The 19,048-nt window shown below is 45.4% G+C and overlaps 2 pseudogenes; both read right to left on the bottom strand.

The window, feature by feature from the left end:
• Positions 1-1,610: 1,610 nt before the first annotated feature.
• Positions 1,611-7,899, bottom strand: LOC100586285 (annotated as a pseudogene).
• A 1,576-nt stretch (positions 7,900-9,475) lies between these two features.
• Positions 9,476-14,556, bottom strand: LOC101177220 (annotated as a pseudogene).
• Between the last annotated feature and the right edge of the window lie 4,492 nt (positions 14,557-19,048).

The following is a 19,048-nucleotide window of genomic DNA, read 5'->3' as shown; positions in this document are numbered from 1 at the left end:
GGGCAACAAGAGCAAAACTCCGTCTCAAAACAAAACAAAACAAAGCAAAACAAACAAGCAAACAAAATATATATATATGAAAAAATGCTTAACGCCACCAATCATCAGGTGTATGCAAATCAAAACCATGATAAGGTATCATCTCACCCCACTTCGGATGACTATGATCAAGAAGACAAAGATCACAAATGCTGGTGAGAATAGTGAGAAAAGGGAATTCTTATACGCTGTGGGTGGGAATGTAAACAAGTACAACCACTATGGAGAATAATGTGGAGGTATCTCAAAAAACTATAAATAAACCTATTATACAAGGCTTGGCATGGTGGCTCATGCCTATAATTCCAGCACTTAGGGAGGCTGAGATAGATGGATCCCCTGAGCTCAGGAGTTCAAGACCAGCTTGGGCAACACCATGAAGCCCTGTCTCTACCAAAAATACCAAAAGTAGCTATGTGTGGTGGCAGGCATCTGCAATCACAGCTACTTGGGACATTGAGGCAGGAGGATCATTTGAGCCCAGAAGGTGGAGGTTTCAGTGAGCTGAGATTGTGTCACTGCACTCCAGACTGGGTGACAGAGCAAGACTCTGTCTCAAAAAAAAAAAAAAAGGAACTATCATATGATCCAGTGATTTCACTACTGGACATTTGTCCAAAGGAAAGAAAACTGGTATATAGAAGGGACATCCGCACCCTCACACTTATTGCAGTATTATTCACAATAGTCCAGATATAGAATCAACTTAGGTGTCCAACAACAGATTAGTGGATAAAGAAAATGTGGTATATGTACATAGTGGAATCCCACTCATCCATAAAAAAGAATGAAATCCTGTCATTTGTCGGCAATTTGGATGGAACTGGAGGGCATTATGTTAAATGAAGTAAGCTAGAAACAGAGTTAGATACTGCATATTCTCGCTCATATGTGGAAGCTAAAAAAAAAAAAAAAGTTGGTCTCCTAGAAATAAAAGTAAAACAGAGGCTAGAAAGGGTAAGGGGAAAGGAGCCATAGGGAGAGATTTGTTAAAGGATACAAAATCACAGCTAGATAGGAGGAATAAATTCTTGTACTCTATATCACTGTAGAATGACTATAGCCAACAGCAATATATATTATTTAGTTTCAAATAGCTAGAAGGAGAACTCTGAATGTTCTCAATACAAAGAAATGATAAATATTTGAGATGATAGATATGCTAATTACCCTGATCTGATTACTATACAGTGTATGTATCACAGCATCACTATGTACCCTATACATATGTACAATTACTATGTTCCAATTTTAAAAACTTTAAAAGTAAAAAAATTTAAAAGAAAAAAGTGAAAAAATGAACAAAACAAACTAAGAAGAAAATTCAACATATGAAAGTGTGTTGTAGGGACAGATTACGGGCAACTGCATTGGTTGACTTTCACAATTATTAACTGTATTTTGAAGTCTTGTATCACAATGAAGAGCTGCTTTTTTTCTTTGAGGACATGACTCTCCTTGGAGAATATGTTCACCTTCATTTTCTTTCTTCTTTTTTTTTTTTTCGGACCAATGACCTCTGAACTTTTTATTGGCCTCCTGCTTCCCAAAAGGTACCTTCTTCTGCTGGCTCAACGCCTCAGAACTTTGGTGTCGCTGGTCTCAGACCCCACTTTGCCACCTACCAGCCTGCTGATGGTGGTCTTTTTGGATGGTTTGTATGGAGTTGCTGCTGTCCAGGGCATCACCGAGAATGAAGTCCTCCCTGTCTTCCAGCAGGCAGTGGTAGGTGGTGATCTCAGCTTCCAGCTTGACCTTGATGTTCATCAGGGCCTCATACTCCTGGGCCTGGTGCTGCCCCTCTCTCTGGGTCTGTGCCAACTCTGACTCCAAGTGCAGCAGGACCCCATTGAGCTGCTCCCTCTGCATGGTGTAGTGAACCTCCACCACCCTCAGGCTGTTCTCCAAGCTGGCCTTCAGATATTGAGTCCAGGTCAATCTCTAAGGACTGAAGTGTATGTCTTAGCTCCGTGAGCATCATCTTAGCGCTCCATGGACTGCTAAGATGACATTTAGCATCTAAGCAGACTTCGTGGTGACCACTATGGTGCCCCCTCAATCTGCTGGGACCAGTACTTGTCCAGTTCCTCTTGGTTCTTCTGAGCCAGCTCGTCGTACTGGGACTGGATGTCTGCCCTGATCTTGCTGATGTCCCGAGATCTGGGGGCATCTACCTCCATGATTAACCCACAGCTGGAAATCTGGGCTTGTAGATCTTTTACTTCCTCTTCATGGTTCTTCTCCATGAAGAGCAGCTCCTCCTTGAAAGCCTTGATCTCTGTCTCTGGCTGCAGCCAAGTGACATCAATGACCTCGTAGATCTCATGGATGTCACTCACCACAGACTGGCGCATGGCCAGCTCTGTCTTATACTTGACTCTAAAGTCATCAGCAGCAAGATGGGCATTTTCAACCTGAAAAATGATGTAGGCATTGTCCACAGAATTATCTGAGCCCTTAGGTTCTTGATGGTCTTGAAGCAATGCCCCTAGTCTCTGAGCTGGGGTCCCTTCTTTGCCAGGTGTTTCCAGATTTTGCTCTCGAGCCCCTGATTCTTGGTCTGCAGGCTCCTCACTCTGTCCAGGTAGGAGACCAGGCAGTCATTCAGGCCTTGCATATTTTCTTTTTGCTCTGGATGTTCCCCATTCCCACCAGACTCTTGGCCATCCCTGCGGCCAGGTCCCTGGACTCCCAGCCTCCTTGGAAGCTGGTGGAGCAGGACATGAAGATCCAGGAGAATAAGCCCCCAGCACCTGCATAGACACTGGCCATGCTGCTTGTGAGCCAGACACTGTGGCTGGGTGACAGAGCTCAGAGACCAGTAGTTGGTGGAGAAGGTGGTGGAATGAGAGATGAAGCTCAAGTTGTCTGGGGAGGAAAGAAAGGGGACAGGATCAGGTTCTGTCCCCACCTTCATTTTCCACGTAGCACTGCTCTTTTTGAAATTCTTCTGGTTTGATATATGCTGACATGAGCATTCTCTATTAATATTAATATATTCCCATCTTCTGTCTCCTGTGCCATGCTTCTATGTTTGTTGTTGTTTGTGTCTTTTTTAGACAGAGTCTTGCTCTGTCGCCCAGGCTGGAGTGCAATGGTGCAATTTTGGTTCACTGCAACCTCCACCTCCTGGGCTTAAGCAATTCTCCTTCATCAGCCTCCCAAGTAGCTGGGACTACAGGCACATGCCACTGTGCCTGGCTAATTTTTGTGTTGCGTGTGTGTGTGTGTGTGTGTGTGTGTGTGTGTAGACAGATTTTGCCATGTTGGCCAGGCTGGTCTCGAACTCTTGAACTCAGGTGATCTGCCCGCCTCGGCCTCCCAAAGAGCTGGGAGTACAGGCATAAGCCACCACGCTTGGCCTTGTATCTTGTTTTGGGTATGCAGAAATCCATTCTGCATGCCCCAGCATAGGGGCCCCAAATTTGGGGGAAACAATACTAGTGATTGAATAGCAACATTGTTGCATGAGTGCCTTATTATTCTACCAGGCACGTAATTATTTTCCAACAATTCAGTAACTTTGTTAGCTTCTTCAGGTAAATATGCCTTTTATTCATCAAACACTCTTGGAATGTCACCAGCTGGAAGGAACATCAATGTAGACAAATTATGCCTTTTTAAACTGAAGTTATCATTGTTGCCATATTGCTTGGCCAGTCCACTCATCTGAATTTTCCACCAAATGCATTGGACTGAATGGAAAAAAACAAACTTTATTGGAAACACGTTGAAATTGACTTTTAGTAACCTTGATCACACCTAATTCCAAATCCGTCATTATGGTGTGGGGATTCAATTGAAATCCATTTTCTTCTGCATAGTTCATCAAATCTTCAAATAAACTTTTATAAATTGCATCACTTTTTTCAGTCGTTAATACATAAACAAGTGTATACGTTTTAGGGTTTTCAGACCCAACAGGGGCATGAATTGTATACAGTTCATTTAAAAAAAAAGAAAAAAAAGGAGTGACAGTTTTGAAAGTCTCATTTATGACTGGGCACAGTGGCTCATGCCTGTAATCCCAGCACTTTGGGAGCCTGAGGTGGGCGGATCACCTGAGGTTGAGAGTTCAAGACCAGCCTGACCAACATGGAGAAACCCCATCTCTCTAAAAATACAAAATTAGCCAGGCATGGTGGAGCATGCCTGTAATTCCAGCTACTCGCTACTTGGGAGGCTGAGGCAGGATAATTGCTTGAACCTGGGAGGCGGAGGTTGTGGTGAGCCGAGATCGCACCATTGCACTCCAGCCTGGGCAACAAGGGTGAAACTCCGCCTCAAAAAAAAAAAAAAACAAAAAACAAAAAACAGAAAGAAAGTCCTATTTATTTGCCAAAGTGAAGTATGTGCAAGTTTTTTTTAATGTTAGAGTTAATGATAAACATAAAAATTCTTTGACAGTCAAACCCCTAATCAAGAATAGTTTGGCTGAGTGCAGTGGCTCATGCCTGTAATCCCAGAACTTTGGGAGGCCAAGGCAGGAGGATTGCTTGAGCCCAGGGGTTTGAGACCAGCCTGGGCAACATGGCAAAAACTCTTTCTCTACAAAAAATACAAAAATTAGCCAGGTGTGGTAGCACGTACCTGCGGTCTCGGCTACTCAGGAGGCTGAGGTGGGAGGATCATTGGAGCCTGGGAAGTTGAGGCTGCAGTGAGCCATGCTCATACCAGTGCACTCCAGCACAGGTGACAGAGTGAGACCTTGTCTCAAAAAAAAAAAAAAAAAAAAAGATTAGCTCACCATTTAATGTGTTTTGTTGGAGAAGCCTCAGTATCAGCAAGCATCTTTGGTTCAGAGGTTGCTGAGTTTGTTGGATTCTTTTTATTCCCTGATGAAGCGCATTTTTTGAAGGCAAGCATGGCACCATGTGTGAAGGGGCAGAAGTCCTACATGATTGAATAATTTGGTAGAGGAGGTTTCTTGCATTTTTTTGCCAGCAGTTTCACTCCTATCATCTTCAAAACATTTGCTGCAATTGCACTTGGAAAGTGGTTCTGGTCTACAAAATTTTTAAGTATATGCTGTTTATTTGAAAGTCTGGTTATCGCCTGGCCATTGCAATTAAGTGATTTTCTAGTTTCACAGAACCAAATTAAGTTCACAAATCCACCCTTTTGTGAACTCAGAACCCATACGCATCTCCTTGAGCTGTGCTTCATTTCCAAATAAAGACAATAACAAGGTAATAGTTCCACCTAACATGATCCTGTGATAGTGATTTTCAGGATTTTAGAATTTATGAATTTTGATCTTTTAGGATTTCAACATTCAGGGTTTTGTCTTTCGGGATTATTATCCAAATCTGCCTGACATATCTTCTGATTAAACTAGAAGCTCTGAGGGGTTCCTTAGACCTCTTGGTGTTCCCATGGCCTGGCTGAATACCTAGCACAGGGTGGCATGCAATGTTAGTGAAGGAAAAGTCTGCTGGGGAGGTGAGAGGCTGGGTGCATTTTGAAAAGGGATTCGTCTACAGCAGATGCCAAGCTTGGGGCTGGGAGGAGAAACCACAGACCAGGGACATGTGTGCCCTTGGCAGATGGGTCTCTTGGGGTTGATCTGCTCCAGCAGGAGGCTAGGTTCTGACATCCAGCCTCACTGTCTCAGGCCCCAGTCCAAAGTCCCTGCTCTGATCAGTCAAGACCCGCATCCTTTGGTCTCCTGAAGGCTGGCCTTGAAAGTCTCATTATCCTGGGAGAGTCTGATTTTCACCTGGCACTCAGGACTCCAAAGATCCTAATAGTTTTTCTAGTTTCTACAAATGTTCTCAGCCCTGGGAACGGGATTCACGTCCAAGATGCATCCTTTATCACTTCCATCTGTGTGACCTTGGGCAGGTTCCTTCTGGACCTCAGGTTCCCATCTGCACTGCAGGACCCACTGTGCCTGCTCTGCACCCTTCCTCACTCAGCAGCATGAGCCAGTGCATGCACTGCCTGTGTATTAGTCTGTTCTCCCACTGCTATAAAGAAAGACCTGAAACTGGGTAATTTATAAAGAAAAGAGGTTTAATTGTCTCACGGGTCCATAGGCTGTATAGGAAACATGGCTTGGGAGGACTCAGGAAACTTACAGTCATGACAGAAGACGAAGGGGAAGCAAGGCACCTTCTTCTCATGGAGGCAGGAGAGAGACAGAGTGAAAGGGGAAGTGCCACACACGTTTAAACTATCAAATCTCGTGAGAACTCACTATCATGAGAACAGCAACGATGAAATCCGCTCCTATGATCAGTCACCTCTCACCAGACCCCACCTCCAACATTGGCGATTACAATTCCACATGAGATTTGGGTGGGGACAAAAATCCAAACCATATGGACCTGTAACCCCTAAGGCTCTACACCACTTCTTGAGGGCCTGCATGCAGGGTGCCCTGCTGTCATCTATGTTAGCTCATTTTTTTCTCACAGCAGTTGAGGCAGGTCCTCACTGTTACCTTTGTTTTTCTTCACTGAAATCTCGTTTTAAATATATATAATTTAAACAATTCACAATCACACCTGTAATCCCAACAAGTAGGGAGGCTGATGTGGGAGGATTGTTTGAGGCCAGGAGTTTAAGACTAGCCTAGGCAACATAGTGCAACCCTGTTTTTAAAAAAAAAAAAAAAAAAAAAAAATCAAAATTTCGGGCTGGGCGCGGTGGCTCACGCTTGTAATCCCAGCACTTTGGGAGGCCGAGGCAGGCGGATCACGAGGTCAGGAGATCGAGACCACAGTGAAACCCCGTCTCTACTAAAAATACAAAAAAATTAGCCAGGCGTGGTGGCGGGCGCCTGTAGTCCCAGCTACTCGGAGAGGCTGAGGCAGGAGAATGGCATGAACCTGGGAGGCGGAGCTTGCAGTGAGCCGAGACTGCGCCACTGCACTCCAGCCTGGGCGACAGAGCGAGACTCTGTCTCAAAAAAAAAAAAAAATCAAAATTTCAAAGCTCCAGAAGGTACACTCTGAAAGTCTTCCTTTGGCCTGGTGTGGTGGCTCATGCCTGTAATCTTAGCACTTTGGGAAGCTGAGGCAGGTAGATCACTTGAGGCCGGGAGTTTGAGACCAGCCTGGCCAAAATGGTGAAACCCCATCTCTACTAAAAGTACAAAAATTAGCTGGGTGTGGTGGTGGGTACCTGTAATCCCAGCTACTTGAGAGGCTGAGGCATGAGAATCGCTTGAACCCAGGAAGTGGTGGTTGCAATGAGCCCAGATTGTGCCACTGCACTCCAGCCTGGGCAACAGAGGAAGACTCTGTGTCTCCAAAAAAATAAAAATAAATAAATAAATAAATAAAATAATTATAAAAAAGTCTTCCTCCTTCCCCTTTTCCTTCCCCACCACCCAATTTTTCTTCCTAGAGGGAACCTGAAAGCCCATTTTTTGTTTATCTTTTCTGAGACATTTTATGTTTTATGCACGCACAAGTAAATGTGTGTAAATGTTATGTCTCTCTGTCTCCTGCCTCGATTGGTGGCACGCTATACATGCATTCTGCACCTTGCCTTTTTTATTAACAATATACCCCATCCTTGTTATTTTAAATGAGAGGACTCTGAGGTTCGGCTTATGAAGTCTAGCTGGTGAATGCAGGTCTCTTTGAATGCACAGCCTGTGCCTCACTCTCCTAAGCGGTGAGGCTCTGACTGTGAGGGAGTGTCAGCTGGCCTGGGCCCCCTGGATGTGCCCATTCAGGGCCTCTCCTCAATGAGCCCTGGGCAGCTCTGACTGCTGCATCTCCTGGTGCCAAGGGAACTGGGAAAGAACTAACCAATGGTCCGGCCTGGCAGAGGGTCCGAGGACCTGGAGAAAAAAGGGCTTTGTTCCACACCCCTTGAAGACTGGCAGGCGTTGGCCTGCCTGGCCATGCTGCCTTTCTCTGCACCCTCTATAAGAGCAAGAACATTTTCTCTTCCTGCCAAGACCTGATGGCAGCCTGGCGGGTCCTGTGGTGTCCCCTCCGAGGGCCGGCTCCCACGCCTCACCACCTTTTGATGGCCTTGCTGGAGATGGGCAGCTGCAGTGGTCCCTGCCAAGGCCTCAGGACTGGCCTCCCTGAGAATGTGCATCTGCTCCCGCGTCTGGATCTCACTGCTGCACTGGGAAGGAACTCTCCCTGCCCGTGCTCCGTGCCAACCAGCCTGGTGGGGATTGGTGCAAGGGCTGGGGGCCAGGGAAAGCTGGCCAGCCTGAGCTAATGGGGAAGCATCATTGGTAGTTAAATGTGCAGTTATGCTTTTCCCTACAAAAAGCCCCGTGACCTCTTCTTCCTCAGGCTCTCCTCTCTTCAAAAACAGCTCAGCCTGAAAGGTCCCCCGGGAGGCTGCAAGCAGCTTCCGGTGCTGCGTGCTTGTGAGTGCTTACTCTTGGGTCCAGGCCTGCTGGCTGGGCTGCAGGGGAGTGCCAGGAGCCAGGAGCTGCCCAAAGCTCACAGCTCTAGTGGGGTTTCTCCTCAGAGGAGCCAGTGCCCCAAGCCCAGATTTACTCTTTTTGCCCTCAGACTCTAAGCAAGGCGTCCAGCAGGTGTGTCGCTGAGCAAACAGCGAATGGGCAGGGTCTCTGTGCCTCATCCTCCCAAGTGTGAAATGGTCACAATAAGGAGATTTGTTTGTTTGTTTTTTTCCGTGTGCTTCAAAACACTCTTTCATAATTGAGATTTTATTGGTTGTGTTGAGGCTCAGTACACAGACATTGCGGTTTGCACACAGTTCTTATCATACGTACTGAAAATCTAAAAAGCCATGTATTGTAATTCTTTTTAAAAGTACTCCAGTGACTTTCCAGCTTAAAATTTGGAGGTAAATTTTCCTTAAGAGGCTATCAAGTACAGTATTTTCACATGTGGATAAGCTGTTACATACATCCCACCAATACACAATAGCAAATACACCACAAACTCAAATTTTCAATCTTTCACAGCACATTAACAAAGTTACTAGGAAAACAGGACTACCACGACCAAGGATGTTAGAGTGCACACAATTCTCATAGGGAGGGCCATAATCAAGTGGATTTCTTTAGGAAACAATTCTGCTAAAAAACAATATGTGTAGGTCTGGCGTGGTGTCTCACGCCTATAATCCCAGCACTTTGGGAGGCCGAGGAGGGCAGATCACCTGAGGTCAGGAGTTCGAGACACGCCTGGCCAACATGGTGAAACCCTGTCTCTACAAAAATGCAAAAAATTAGCCGGGCATGATGGCAGATGCCTGTAATCCCAGCTGCTTGGGAAGCTGAGGTAGGAGAATCGCTTGAATCCGGGAGGCAGAGGTTGCAGTGGGCCGAGATCACGCCACTACACTCCAGCCTGGGCGACAGAGCAAGACTCCATCTCAAAAAAAAAAAAAAAAAATTAACAACAACATGGGAATAGAAGTAATTTAAAATGCTCAGGACATTAAATGCACGACTGTGACTCCATATTGCCATTTAGTATGCTTTCTATTATAGGATATAAACACTAACCCTCCATCTATGGAATGTTAAGCTGACACCCAAGACAGTCAAAGCCTCCCAGAATTCAATAGCCCACACTATTTTCTGGTTGTACCAAAAAATAAACAAGCAGCAAATGGTTTCACCTTTTTAAAAAAAGCATTTACACTTAAAAAATGGGATTAGATGTTATTCCCTCCTTCTTAAAAATGTTTCTAGGCCAGCCATGGTGGCTCACACCTGTAATTCCAGCACTTTGAGACACCAAGGCAGGCATATCTCTTGAGCTCAGGAGTTTGAGACCAGCCTGGGCAACAAAGTGAGACCCTGTCTCTACAAAAAATGCAAAAAAGTAGCCAAGCATGGTGGCATGCACCTGTGGTCCCAGCTACTCAGGAGGCTTAGGTGGGAGGGTGGCTTGAGCCTGGGGGGCAGAGTGCAGTGAGCTGAAATGGCACCACTACACTCCAGCCTGGGCATCAGAGCCAGACCCTGTCTCAAAAAAAAAAAACAAACCATTATTATTTTGTAAACTCGCATTTACAAAATAGTTGATGAAAATATATACTCAATTGTACAAAAAGGGAGATGGGGACCACTGATATAACATGGTATGTGATTTAATCAGACTTGGTTGGCTTCCTTCTCTCCAGCTTCATCAGAGGCTGATTTTAGTTTCTCCATTTTCTACAGGTAAATCTTCTTTAGTTTCCTAGTTAGCCACTTAGCCTGTTTTCCCTTTGCTCCCCTTTCCCTTTTTGTTTGCACTTTTTTGCCCGAAGATTTAGCCTTCTCTGCTGCCTGTTTCAGCTTCGTTTTCACTTTTGCAGCAGCAGGTTAGCTGACAACCGCACCAACCTCCTCCTGGGCTCTTCCTTGGCAGTGGCATCTGCGGAACTGATCTTCCTCTTCCTCTTTGGCAGTGGGGAGGGCGCGTGCCCAGTGTTGCCAGCCGTGGAGGAGCTGGGCTGCCTAGCCACTCACAATAAAAAGATTTGATGCAGGTGAGGAGGATTAAGGGAGGAGACCACCCCTCATATTGTCTTATGCCCAATTTCTGCCTCCAAAGAAAGAAGAAGTAAAAACTAAAAGGCAGAAATGGAATCTACAGGCAGATAGCCCAGCACCACGCCCTGGGCCTGGTAGTTAAAAATCAACCCTGACTTGGCTGGGTGCGGTGGCTCACGCCTGTAATCCCAGCACTTTGGGAGGCCAAGGTGGGCAGATCACCTGTGGTCAGGAGTTGAAGACCAGCCTGACCAATATGGAGAAACCCCATCTCTACTAAAAATGCAAAAAATTGGCCTGGTATGGTGGCATATGCCTGTAATCCCAGCTACTCGGGAGGCTGAGGCAGGAGAATCGCTTGAACCTGGGAGGCAGAGGTTATGGTGAGCCAAGATCGCGCCACTGCACTCCAGCCTGGGCAACAAGAGCAAAACTCCGTCTCAAAACAAAAAATCAACCCCTGACCTAACTGCTTATGTTATCTGTAGATTTCAGCATTGTATGGAAAGGCATCATGAAAATTCCTGTCCTGTTCTGTTCTATTCTGATTATGGTGCATGCAGCCCCCAGTCACGGACCTCCTGCTTGCTCAATCGATCACGACCCTTTCACGGGGACCTCCTTAGAGTTGTAAGCCCTTAAAAGGGACAGGAATTGCTTACTTGGGGAGCTCGGTTTTTGGAGACGTGAGTCTGCCAGTGCTCCCAGCTGAATAAAGCCCTTTCCTTCTACAACTCAGTATCTGAGGGATTCTTGTCTGCAGCTCATCCTGCTACATGATGAAGCCGGGAGAGGAGCAGGCTGTAGCCCAGCCTCTGCTGGGAGAGCCTGTTAGTGGCACGTGGGGAGAGGAAGAGAGCTTTGTGTTGGCTGGGGTCCACACTCAACCCAGGTGTTACCAGAAAGAGGTCCTGATCCAAACTTCAAGGGAGGGTTCTTGGATCTCACCCAAGAAAGAATTCAGGGCGGGTCTGTAGACTAAAGTGAAAGCAAGTTTATAAAGAAGTGAAGGAATAAAGAATGGCTACTCCAGAGGCAGAGCAGCCCTGAGGGCTACTGGTTGCCCATATTTATGGTTATTTCTTGATTATATATGCTGAACAAGGGGTGGACTATTCATGCCTCCCCTTTTTAGACGATATAGGGTAACTTCCTGACGTTGCCATGGCATTTGTAAAGTGTCGTGGTGCTGGTGGGAGTGTAGCCGTGAGGACGACCAGAGGTCACTCTTGTGGCTATCTTGGTTTTGGTGGATTTTGGCCACTGCAACCTGTTTTGTCAGCAAGATCTTTATGACCTGTATCTTGTACCAATCTCCTATCTCATCCTGTAACTTAGGATGTGTAACTGTCTGGAATGCAGCCCAGTAGGTTTCAGCCTCATTTTACCCAGCTCCTATTCAAGATGGAGTTACTCTGGTTCAAATGCCTCTGACACTGGGACGTCGGCCCCCCAAATGTGGTACCAGGGGGACATGGCCCAGGGCATCTTCAGCATGGGCCTGTCCTGTGGGGGATGGCAAGGAGAGATATCAGTGTTCTGGATGTAGGTCCGGTCCGGTACCCTGAGAATGGAGTGGCCCACTGCAGGTCACAGCCCACTTGAAGCAGCTGCAGATGGCAGCCTTGTGGAGGCGATGCAGCCTGCAGCCTTTCCTAGCGGTGCAGGGGCCAAGAGAAAAACATTCTCTTTGCCATCTGAAGGTTCACTGAGAATCACTGACAAAAGGCAGACTAACAGGCCAAAAAGCAAACAAACTTATTTGATCACAATTTTATGTGACAGAGGAACCTTCAGAATGAAGACCCCAAAGATACAGGGGAAGCTGTCTATTTTTATGCTTAGGTTCAGAAAAGTATGAATGGTCATGCAGAACTGTGATTGGACAAAACTCTAATGCTGATAGATTGAGTGGGGAAATGCAGCAAGGCGTGTCTGTATATTTTCTTCTTGGCCTCCCTGTGCAGCATTCCTTCCTTCTGGATATGGGGCAAGACCCCCTCTGGAATGGGGATCTTGTGACCTACTATCAAACAAAGTAGGTTAGATAATTTCTTTTCTTTTTTTTTTTTTTTTAAGACAGGGTCATTCTGTTGCCCAGGCTGTAGTGCAGTGGTGTGATACTGGCTCACTGCAGCTTTGACCTCACAGACTCAGGTGATCCTTCCGCCCCAGCATACCCAGTGGCTGGGACCACAGAGCATGCACCACTGCACCTGACTAATTTTTAAGTTTTCTGTAGAGAGGAGGTTTCACCATGTTGCCTAGGCTCATCTGGAACCCGTGGGCTCAAGCTATCCACCTGCCTCCACCTCACTAAGTGCTGGGATTACAGGCATGAGCCACTGCACCTGGCCTGGTCAGATGATTTCTTTACAGCCATGTTTTACACAGAAAAAGGGAGGAAGTTAGAGTAATATTTTGGGGTTTGATGGCTGGCTTTGGGGAAAAGGGGTTCTGGTTTCTAAGACCTGCCTTGGGGAAGAGAGACCCTAGTTTCTGTGGCTAGCCTTGGGGGCCAGAAACAAGAGGCAGGAGAAGATGAGAGAGAAACTTTTGCTTCTGAGGCTGCCTTTGAGGCCTCCAATTTGGAGGAGCATCTTTTGAGCTCCAGTCACAGCATAGGAGAAAATGGTCACAATACTTGGAGAGGGTAAGAAGAAGGCTATGGGTCCCTCCTGGGAAGTTCAGGACAGCACTTGTGCAGGAGTTCTCTGGGAGGTACTGGAAAGCAAGCAGGGGACTGTCACTCCAGGAATGCAGGAACCAGGGTTCCGGTGCTAACTCAGAAGGGGGAGGGTGTTGGGAGACCCTCCCGATCCTCCCTCCCAAACACATCCTTCGGGGAGTTCAGGCACCAAGTGGGCATCCACGTGCTTCTTCATGGAGAAAATAGAGTTTTCTCTGGCATGGGGTTTTGAGAGTTCGGCTGACATCCCTGGCAGCTGAAAGGCATTAAATCTGCAGCCAGGAGGCCTTATGGAGAGACATTCAGAGTGTGCTGTGTGTGATCTAAACAGTCTGACCTGTCTCTGAGAGCCACTGTGGTTTTGTTGAGATGGGCACTGGGCACTTGTGCTTTGTTAGTCCTGGATGAGCTTGTTTCCCCATGGGACTTGAAGCTTCTCATGGTCACCTTCATGTGCCGTTGGCATCCAGCACAGGCTTGCCAGGTAGGACATGCTCAGTATGATGATGGAAAATTTAATAAACCATTTGAAATTTTCCACAGCCATTTTGGAAGTATGAATCAACTGAGGCTTGTAAATAACTAGAGGGATCTGTCTGGTGTAGGACACCCTACTTTTGTTCTTTCCCCTCCCACCGAGTAGAAAAGAAATTTTTAGCATGATAATGAGGCAAAGTCAGGTTAGGAGAGGTCATGAAAAAAGGTTTGGCCTGGCGCTGTGGCTCACGCCTGTAATCCCAGCACTTTCAGAGGCCGAGGTGGGTGGATCATGAGGTCAGGAGATCGAGACCATCCTGGCAAACATGGTGAAACCCCGGCTCTACTAAAAAATAAAAAAATTTTGCTGGACGTGGTGGCGTATGCCTGTAATCCTAGCTACTCGGGAGGCTAAGGCAGGAGAATCACTTGAACCAGGGAGTCAGAGGTTGCAGTGAGCCGGGATCGTGCCACTGCACTCCAGCCTGGCGACAGAGAGAGACTCCATCTCAAAAAAAAAAAAGAAAAAAGAATAAAGGTTTGTCTGCCTGCAGATTCTTACCTTGGTGAATCTGAAAGACCCAAGACCCCTAGAGTAGGTGAGTCCCCATCTCTGCCCACTCCTCTAGGATGGAACCAGGAACAAGTTTCCAGGACCACACATGGCAGCTGTCGGGGTGGCACCAGGCTTGCAGGGAGGGCAGAGAGGACCAAAAAGGGGAAGGGAGGAATACCAGAAAGAAAAAGGGATGGCTGGATCTCTATCCAAGCCTGCCCTTATGGGAAAAATAAAAAGTAATGTTTTACACCACCCTATGAAATTGCTCATTGACTAAGAAGATTTTGTTCCAGGTAAGGAATAATATCCACAGTACCTTCTTGAGTATTGCAACGAGGGGGTTAAACTGCCAAGCATGTTGCTAATATTTTGAATGAACCCAGGAGATGTCACCCCCCAAAATGCCACGTTGGTATGCTGATTGCTTCAAACTGAAGGATTCTGGGAAAACAATGGATACACAGAGGGGCTTTTCCTGAATTTCCCTTATCTGAGTAAAGGTAGATTCTCCAGAAGGAAGCCGATTGTCATGAAAACCCTCCCTAGAAATTTGTATCTATCAGGAAGATTAACATGTCACAGGACTCAAACCTAGGAGAGATTAAAGTTGACATTTCATCCAGACAGTCTATTACCTATTCTCCTGAAGACTCATCTTTTTTTTTTTTTCATAACCATTTGTATATAGGTGGCCTATAAATCCCACTTCCCTCACCCCCATGAAGAAGGATATACAGTCATGTGATGGGTAGGGATGTTTCAGTCAATGACAGACCACATGTAAAATGGTGGCCCCATGAGAATAAAATGGAGCCAGTTTTTTTTTTTCTTTTTTTTTGACAGGGTCTCACTCTTGCCCAGGTTGCAGTGCAGTGGCCTGATTCATGGCCCACTGCAGCATCGGCCTCCTAGGCTTAAACAATCCTTCTGCCTCAGCCTCTGAGTAGCTGGGACTATAGGTGCACGCCATCATACTGGGCTAATTTTTAAATTTTTTTTGTAGAGACAGGGGTCTCACCATGTTGCCCAAGCTGGTATTGAACTCCTGGCCTCAAGTGATCCTCCCATCTTGGCCTCCCAAAGTGCTGGGATTACAGGTGTGAGGCCATAGGCCTGGCTGAGCTGAAAAATTTCTATTACCTAGTGACACTTAGCCTTGGTGATGTCATAGTGTAACATATTATCTTTTCTATGGTTAGACATGTTTAGATATGCAAATACTCACCATTGTGTTACAGTTGCCTACAGTAGTCAGTGCAGTAACATACAGTAAAGTTTATAGCCTAGGAGTAATAGGCTACACCTATAGCCTAGGTGTGTGGTAGGCTTGCCATCGAGGTTTGTGTAAGGGCACTCTATGATGTTCTCACGATGATGAAATTGCCTAATGATGCATTTCTCAAACATATCCCATTCCTTAAACAGTAATGATTAGAGAACGTCATTGGGTTACTGGGTATTCGCTTTTCTGTGATGCCTCTGTTGGGGGTCATAAAACAATAGCCCAAAAAGAAGGCCTCAGAGGCAGCTGTCTCTGACCTCTAATCTCCTGTTTCTAGACTCTCATTTTCTCTAGAGGCTAGCCATAGAAACTAGAATCCCTCTTTCCCAAGAGAGGTCATGAAAACCAGACTCCTTTTCCCAAAGCCAGCCATAAAACCCAAAATATTACTAACTCCTCTGCTACTCCAGCCTTTCTGTGTAAGAACTGGCTGTAAAAAAATTGACCTTTTTTTTTTTTGTGAGATGGAGTCTCTCTCTGTTGCCCAGGCTGGAGTGCAATGGCGTGATCTCGGCTCACTGCAACCTCTGCTTCTCGGGTTCAAGTGATTCTCCTGCCTCAGCCTCCTGAGTAGCTGGGACTATAGGCACCCACCACCATGCCTGGCTAATTTTTGTATTTTTAGTAGAGATGGGGTTTCATCATATTGGCCAGGCTGGTCTCGAATTCCTGACCTTGTGATCTGCCCGCCTCGGCCTCCCAAAGAGTTGGGATTACAGGCATGAGCCACCGTGCCCGGCCTTTTTTTTTTTTTTTTTTTCAGATGGTTCAAGTGATTCTCTTGCCTCAGCCTCCCGAGTAGCTGGGATTACAGGCATGCACCATCATGCCTGGCTAATTTTTTGTATTTTTAGTAGAGACGGGGTTTCTCTATGTTGGTCAGGCTGGTCTCAAACTCCTGACATCAGGTGATCCGCCTGCCTCATCCTCTCAAAGTGATGGGATTAGAAGTGTGAGCCACCATGCCCAGCAGAAATTAATCTATCTTATCTGACCTATCTTGTAGATCATAAGACCTCTATTCCAGAGAGAGTCTTGCCCCATACCCAGAAGAAAGGAATGCTGCACAGAGGCGCTAAGAAGAATTTACACAGAGAGGGCTTGCTGGGTTTCCCTGCTCAGTCTATTAGCGCTGCATCATACCCTTTTGACCAATCATGTTTCTGAATGACTGTCCATATCATGTGGAACCTAAGCATAAAAATGGACGGTTTTCCTATAACCTTGGACCTTCTTTCTGAAGGTTCTCATGTCACATAAAACTAGGATCAAATAAATTTGGGTATCTTTTCTCCTATTCATCCACCATTTGTCAGGTGATTTTTCGCTGACTCTTCAGAGGGCAAAGGGTAAGTTTTCCCTTTGCCCCTACACCCTGCTTCCCACTCCCATGCAAATAAATTTGTATGCTTTTTTTCCTGTTAACCTGTCTATTGCCAGTTTTTTGTTTGTATGTTTGTTTTGTCTTTTCCTAGCAGACTTGAAGACTGGAACCAACGGTTTCATCAGTGGAAGAAAACTAGAGAATTGAAAGATCTGATCCCTGCAGTAGTGGTGGAAATTCAGGAGGTCCAAGGGCCCAGGGACTTGAGTAAAGACGTAGGACATTGAGTGAAGTACCTGGCAGAACAGTCGTCTTTGAAAGGGAGGCTGGGTCTAGGTTCAGCAAGAGCTTGAGAACATGATGCTGCTGTAACATTTATTGAGCACCTACTGTAAGCCAGGCACTGTGATCACAAAGAAGGAAGAGACTGTAATTTCTCTTGAGAAACTAATGGTTTTGGGGAACAAGAAAGGATATGAGAACAAAACAAATTTTAACTCCTTTTATATACCTGGGCTTGTGCAAGTTACAACTACAGTCGGACCTTTGTATCCACAAGTTCTACATCCTTGTATTCAACCAGCTGTGGATTGAAAATATTTGTGGAAAAAAATACAACAATAAAAAATAATACAAATTTAAAAATACAGTATAACAAGTATTTATATAGCACTTACATTGTATTAGGTATTATAAGCAATCTAGTGATTATTTCAAGTATAGGGGCTGAGCACAGTGGCTGAGGTAGGAGGATCTCAGCACTTTGGGAGGCTGAGGTAGGAGGATTGCTTGAGCTTAGAAGTTTAAGATCAGTCTGGGCAGCATGGTGAGACCCAACCTCTACAGAAAAAAAAAAAAAAATTAGCCAATATGGTGGTATGAGCCTGTGGTCCCAGCTACTTGGGAGGCTGAGGTGGGAAGATTGCTTGAATTTGGGAGGTCGAGGCTGCAGTGAGTTGTGATGCCACTGCACCCCAACCTGGGCAACAGAGGGAGACCCTGTTTCCAAAAAATAAATAAATAAATAAAATAAAAGAAAGAAAAGAGAGGAAGACTGTGAATAGTTATCATTTAGTATTATTTCTTTGTTAACCATTTTTATAGCCTGTGAAGTTCAAGTGTTTACCTAAGTAAGAACATGAAAGTTAAATAAATGATTTTTTTGTTATTATTTTTTGTTTGTTTGTTTGTTTTTTGTTTTTTTTTTGGCCAATAGCTCAGGATTTAGCTGTTTCCATCGAACCAACAATTTAATTAAATACCTTAGTTATACAAATTTATACAAAGAGAGTAACCCTCATGCCAAATTTTTTTTTTTTTTTTTTGAGACGAAGTTTCACTCTCGTCGCCCAGGCTAGAGTGCAATGGTGTGATCTTAGCTCACTGCAACCTCCGCCTCCCAGGTTCAGGTGATTCTTCTGCCTCAGACTCCCAAGCAGCTGGGATTACAGGCACGTGTCACCACTCCCAACTAATTTTTTTATTTTTAGTAGAGATGGGTTTGGCTATGTTGGTCAGGCTGGTCTCAAACTCCTGACCTCAGGTGATCCGCCCACCTCAGCCTCCCAAAGTGCTGGGATTACAGGCGTGAGCCACCATGCCTGACTGACACCTTATAATATTTAGGAGAGATAAATATGAAACCACTTGACCAACAAATCTAAACAATAATGTATGTTAAGAATTCTGAAGACATTTCTAATTTTGTCAATTAAAACCAGCTTATTAAGGATTTACTTAAGTCGCATGAACTTGAGAAAGCATTTGGGCTTAAAGTTCCTATTTTTCTGATAAAGTTTTTTTTTTTTTTTTTTTTTTGAGACAGAGTTTCGCTCTTGTTGCCCAGGCTGGAATGTAATGGCACAATCTTGGCTCACTGCAACCTCTGCCTCCGAGGTTCAAGCAATTCTCCTACCTCAGCCTCCGGAGCAGCTGGGATTACAGGCATACTCCACCACACCCAGCCAATTTTTTGCATTTTTAGTACAGATGGGGTTTCTCCATATTGGTCAGGCTGGTCTCAAACTCCCGACCTCAGGTGATCCACCCACCTCGGCCTCCCAAAGTGCTGGGATTACAGGTGTGAGCCACCGTGCCTGGCCCTGATAAAGTATTTAAGTGCTTTTTTTTAAGTCAATTAATTAGAGCTCTTTTATATATTTTTGGTAGTGAAACATCAGATACATGACACATAAATACATGGACGTATTAGACATGCAGATAGAAGCTCATAGATTCATAAG

This window comes from Nomascus leucogenys, chromosome 6, assembly GCF_006542625.1.
Source record: "Nomascus leucogenys isolate Asia chromosome 6, Asia_NLE_v1, whole genome shotgun sequence".
Taxonomy (NCBI): Eukaryota; Metazoa; Chordata; class Mammalia; order Primates; family Hylobatidae; genus Nomascus; species Nomascus leucogenys.
Note: the sequence above shows the minus strand (reverse complement) of the source record. Positions and strands in the feature narration are given on the sequence as shown.